The sequence below is a fragment of the Silurus meridionalis genome, unplaced genomic scaffold (genome assembly GCF_014805685.1).
Source record: "Silurus meridionalis isolate SWU-2019-XX unplaced genomic scaffold, ASM1480568v1 Scaffold786, whole genome shotgun sequence".
NCBI lineage: Eukaryota > Metazoa > Chordata > Actinopteri > Siluriformes > Siluridae > Silurus > Silurus meridionalis.
The window spans coordinates 1-6,030 of NW_025804721.1; the positions used below are offsets into that span (position 1 = coordinate 1).

General features: G+C 36.9%; 1 long non-coding RNA gene across 1 annotated transcript; it reads right to left on the bottom strand.

Annotated features, from left to right (window-relative positions):
• Position 1: 1 nt before the first annotated feature.
• Positions 2-4,862, bottom strand: LOC124382591. Its single transcript, XR_006925089.1, has 3 exons — positions 4,626-4,862; positions 343-441; positions 2-76 (listed from the first exon to the last, which is right to left on the bottom strand). It is a non-coding gene; the product is annotated as an uncharacterized LOC124382591 (long non-coding RNA).
• Positions 4,863-6,030: the final 1,168 nt, after the last annotated feature.

The window sequence follows — 6,030 nt, forward strand, 5'->3', positions numbered from 1 at the left end:
TCCACTGTCACCCTCACTGACTGTCGATGCTGTTGAGCAGAGACGTGGCTTTGGCTCAGCTTTCGTACTGCAGGTTCTTTAAGAGATGACATTGTAATATTAGAACTATGATCAGAAAAATACTATACTGTCATATATTTTATATTAGCTGTACATCGGCTATGATAAGTTAGACTATAAACGGCTAATGTGTTAGATAAATCATGCATTTTCATTCTACCATATACAGCCTATCAGCACAAGTTTATTAACAGTTCTGCTATAAATTATTCTAATTAGCAGGCTAATACAGAGAGGCACATAAATTAAATCATAGTCATATAATAAGTATAGCTGGTTAACCTGCTTCGGGAGGGCATTCTTGGTCTTTGCATCGCTGTTTGCAGCGTCTGTAGAATGGGAAGCACAGGAGTACCTTCACGCCCATTTCTCCAGGGGAAACTAAAAAAAGGAAGTGGGTAAGTTCAGAGAGAAGTATGAATTGAGAATCATTTGGTTGTGTTAGAATTTAAATATTCAAAAGCAAATTAATTACTTTATACTGTCAAACAAAATTCAATCAAGAAATCATGGAAATTTATCATATAGCTAAGTGAGTTAACCTGAGATTACAGTGCTGGATACAGTCATCCTCTGTATAGTCAGACAAACTTACTTTAAGCTGTTTTAGATATTTATTCAATAATGTTGAATACAGTGCTTTTTTTCTGTCAGCAAACATTCCAGAGCAAATAGGTTTCAAAAACCACAGAAAACTGAAACTAGCCTCAGTTAAATGCTGTGTACTACCTCATACCATGTGAAAACTTTAGCAAAATCAATTGAATATGTCACATTTTTAAAAGAATTTTGTCACTGGTAAGTGCCATTTTAATAGGTATATAAAATGTATGGGGTTGTTATAAAGGACGTTTTACTCCTTCTGCCCTTGTGTATTGTTACTGGTTAAGAGTGAATCAAATCTAATTTTATCTCCCCTTCTTAAATTTCTTCTCTTTTGCTATGTTAGTCTGTGACTATGTCAACATTCTGCTAAACCCTTGATTGGTATTAGTCTAGAGAGCTTGTTCCCATAGTGGGCCTGCTAATATTAGTTTGATAATCTTGCAGTGTGGGGAGCAATTATATCAAATGCCTTGTAGAATACAGTGGTATAGTGACAGTCATCCAAAAATCAGAAATGTGTTTAAACATGAACTGCAAACCAGTTATACTGGTGTACATTCAATACACCCTCTAATAGGTTGCATACAATACTTTTTGTATCTAATTCACAGGAATTACTGAAGATTTCCAGCTTCTTTCTTAAGAAATATTACAAAATATAGAAATGTAACATGACTTGGGAAGGCGTGTTAATAGTCACACTACACACTTTCATATCTTTTTTCATTTCATTTCACATTTCATATGTGCATTAGATAAAGGGTCTGAGAAGAAATTATACCAAACATTTATACCAGTACAGAACTGCAATCATGGCTGTACCTTCATGCTACATGAAAAGTCTCTTGTTTTCTCTTAAGCTGGGAAGAGTTATCTTAGTTTATCTAAAAATATTATCTTTCTCTGTAGAGTCTTTCCATATAACTACTCCCTCCCTCCAACCCAGGGCTATTTGGTAAACTCTCATATGCCTGGCAGCTTTCTCACACTGTGAATAATCTGGCACATGATGAACTCATCATGTGTTCTCAGTCCACAAAAATCCATCTGGCACAATGTCAGTTGCTATTTAGCCAAAAGTGGCAATTACATTTGCCTAATATTTTATTCAAACTTGCATGTGAAATTGCTCTGAGGTGCAGAGGCTTATCAGAAGCTTATGAATACAGTATTATGTAAGGAATCAATATGCAAACACTGAAAGCTTAAGATTTTACATGATTTTTGAAAACTGTCGAACACTGATCACAGTAAGCCTTTTTACATTTACATCTACTACTGCTTTTGATGATTAAATCAAAAATTATCACAGAAGTGTCATGGATCAGCGTAATCAAGATGTAGGTCTTTGTTTTGGAAACCATTAAGAGCTGTGTTATGTGTAGCAATAAACATAAAATTACTGCATATTTATATGTATTATACACTGTGTTCTAATCACTTACATCATTAATCACAGCTGTCTATCTTTAGGAATGTAACCTTGTACTGTTTATGTTTAGTTAAGATTTGAACTGCAACTCTGGTGTTCGTCATGAGATCAAACTTGGCTCTTGGGGTCACATAAGTATATAAAATTGTTCTAAATTATGTATTTAAAATTAAATAAATATTTATTACCCTTACAAGTAATGAAAAATAAGCCCTTCTCTGTGCCCCTTCATATGAAGAGCAAAAACAAGTTACAGTTTTCTTTCCTATTAGCATAAATATATCCAATGCTCACTCCTCTCTGTTATCTCTCTTGTATCACATTCATTATTCAACATAGACATGTTGTGTACACTGACTGGTCAGTGGTTTATTCTATAACCATACACAATTGGGATATAATCCAGAACTCATTTACGAGGGAGCAAAATAAATCAGAGCTGAGCACATAAGGTCAGACCGAGCCAACTTTCATTTATCTATAGTTACATAACTGGAGTCACAGGATAATGTGAAAAAGCTATGGTTAAGCTGTTTTGCTGCTCGAGTGGTCAGTCAACTAAATCCAAGTACACATCCAAAACATTTATAAACAAACTGTCTACTTGTCTACACAACTTTTTAATGTTATTAAATTAAATGAAAGCTCAAGACAATATTTGTTCTTTTGCTGTTGCAGGTTATGTTACCACAAAAACAGGAATTCAACGTGACATTTTCTGAGAAGCAATAAAAAAAGTTTTTACTTTACCACACATCACCACACCTTTTCTGTAACTGTTTCTAGGAACAGTACATGAGTGCAAATGTCACTAAACAATTCATACTATTGCAAGTTTCCAACTCACATTCTGCTTTCTTTTTGTATAAGTAAGAGATTTTCCATCAGTCAATAATTTTGTTAATCATACAGTCAGGGTTTCCAAAATGCTTTTTGGACCATGGTATGAAAATGACATTAGAATTAACTTTTCACACAATAACTGATTGATTTTTCTGTAAGCACGCTGATGCTATGTATAGCAATATACTGTATTACAATTCTGGAGTATTGTCTATTTTAAGGACATTGGATTCCTGGCACTGCACCCAGCACAGTACTGGTGGTGGATTTGGTAGAGTTTCAGACCTGAACTGAGGTTGTGTAGAGTTTAACATATTCTACACAACTTGTGTCTCCAGTTCTCCAGTTTCTACCTCCCAAAAACATGCTAGCTGTGTGTACATGTGTGTGACATATCCTGCAATGGAAAAGCAGAGTATATATCTTTTTGCCTTCCCCCAGTATTCCTAATAAAGGCTCTGGATCCACCTTGATCAAAATAAAGTAGATAGAACCACCTGCTAGGTCAGATGTGTAGTAACACAAAACCCGTCGAATGCATTAGTTTGCATAACAAGTTACAAAATTATCTGTGTGACAAAAGTCTGCAATTGTGTGTTTTTTACACGTGTATATCTCAATATGGATATTTGAAAACACAAGTGGAGCATTAAACTAATAATAACAAGTGAGATTCATTGTAAATTGTTCATACTTGTGACACTTCAAGATGTGCACAAAATGATTTCCTGATTTTTTTATTGCCAGCATATTGTAATTCTAGGTATAATGCACAGATGTCACTTCAGTTTTAATTCCATGGATTTATTACGGGTTTTAACTATATGAGCCAACGCGTGGAGAAATGGGTTTGGCCTCATCGAACAAGCAAACGAGAGCACCGCGCCTCAAACATATGGTAAAGTGAAGGATGCAATAGCAACATTATGTCCAGTTAACATATAAATAATCAGCGAAAGGATAATCGTATCAGCTCGTTAATGTCTAAATGTCTACGCCGTTCCCACTTTGTAAACACCAGCGCGCGAGCCGAACTGCTCGCGTGCTGTACGTGACGCTTCGCGAGCCCAAGCCGCCCGGAGTAATGAATGTACACAGCTTAGTCAGGTGGTGCGTCTTGTGGTTTATGACGTAATAAATCTCAGCAATTAATATCTGACGAATAAAAGCTTTTACCGAATATGCAATTGGGCGTATTAATGGTTAAGGCAACAGCCTTTTTGTGCGTGCATGTGTGTGTGTGTGTGTGTGTGTGTGCGCAAAATCAGTTACTGTATATAAACATGTCGGACACAAACAAACCTGAAAATTAGGGAGAAGTAGGTCAATGTCTTACACTCAAATAATACAAATAATACCATCTTATCAGATCTTATTAATTGCTTTAAAGCAACCATAAAAATGCACAACACCTTCACCTAATTATGCTGCACCAGTGGAAGCCGACCAACCATCTTCATACTTGGCATTAAGATTGTGACTTTGGTTTGCGTTCTATAGAAGTGAGATGACTGGCTTGTGTTGGTGTTTATATTTTTGAAACGTGCAATATAATGAAAGGTTTATTGGATGACAGACACTCCCACCATGACACACCTCCAACAACAGTCAGGTAAAGTTTTTCAGCAAAACAGGGTTTTTAGGAGTGTTTTGCATTGCTGCGTAATATTTAATATCCACTTACCAGTTTAGTTTAAAAACGTGCGTCACGTCTTCAAGCTGTCAAGAGTCGCAAAGATCTCAGCTGAGTGTTCCACTGCTCAGATTACCCGAGTTCCACAGGACAAGGAGCGACGGCGTTACAAGGTGTCGAGTGGTGTGTGTGTGTGTGTGTGTGTGTGCGTGCGCACGCGCGCGTATGTTTATACGTACGTGTGTTTGATACAGCACGGAGAGCTCTTGCGCTTTTTAAACGGATTTAGAGCGACCTCAGGCTTCCAGCCCTCCTCCTCCTCCTCCTTTCCCCCTCCTCCTCCTTCTGTCAATGGCATTCTGAGAGTCTGGCAAGCCTCTAAAGTTGAGTAATAAACATTCCTACTTCTAAGAATCTTCACCTATAAATATGCTACTACTAATTTAAAGCATATAAAAACAATGAACGAAAGATGTGGCCTTTGAATTGCTGAACACTGCTGCTGTGATAGCTCTATGTTTTTCCACATAGACACACGATGCATTCGAACAGAAAGACACTCAGGCGAGAAAGACAATGAAACAGTGGTTAATTTAGTCCAACAACAAGAAATTGGTCTCTCTCTTTCTAAGTTATACATATAATTACAATCATGAATGTGAGCATCAAGAACAGGAGAAAGAAAGAAAGAAAGAAAAAAAAAGAATAAAACAAAATAAAAGATTTGCACCTAAGTACATTAACACTCTCTAAGATATATGTTTTCCTTTCTCTTTCTACATCTACCAAGAAGTCAGGGACAAGGGGAAGAGCTCAAAAAGGCTAAACAAAGAGAACAGGATTTTATTTTCCTCTTTCTCTTAAATACAATAAGAATGGTTGCCAGGTGGTGTAAAACCTTTCCGTAATACTAAGTTATGTAAATCTGATCTTTTCTATTTGAATAAACTGAGACAGGTCATGTATCTAATGAGAAGAACTGGGTGGGTGAGGATTCTTCCAGTTCAGTAATATAAGTCTCTTTGCTACTATTGAACAAAAGGCGAGCATGTTTGATTGTAAGGATGACAAGGAGGATTTGTGGGGTTGTGGGCCGACACCCATCACTGATCACTGTATTAACGAATGACGGGCGCATATAGAGGAGGAATGTACACGACCAAGGGCCTTGGACCATTCCTCATCCGTGAAATTATAATTAAGGTCCGATTCCCAGTTACTCTTTAAGAGAGATGAAGAGCCTGATTGAACAACGAATGATACGATAACGATAACACAAGTGAACATGCAGTTTTATTATTGAGAAAACAAAATCCAAAACTACATGCCCGTGTGAAAAGTGATTGCCCCTAAACCTAATTTTGGTTGGGCCGCACTTAGCAGCAACAACTGCAATCAAGCGTTTGTGATAACTTGTGATGAGTCTGTTACAGCGCTGTGAAGGAATTTTGGTCAC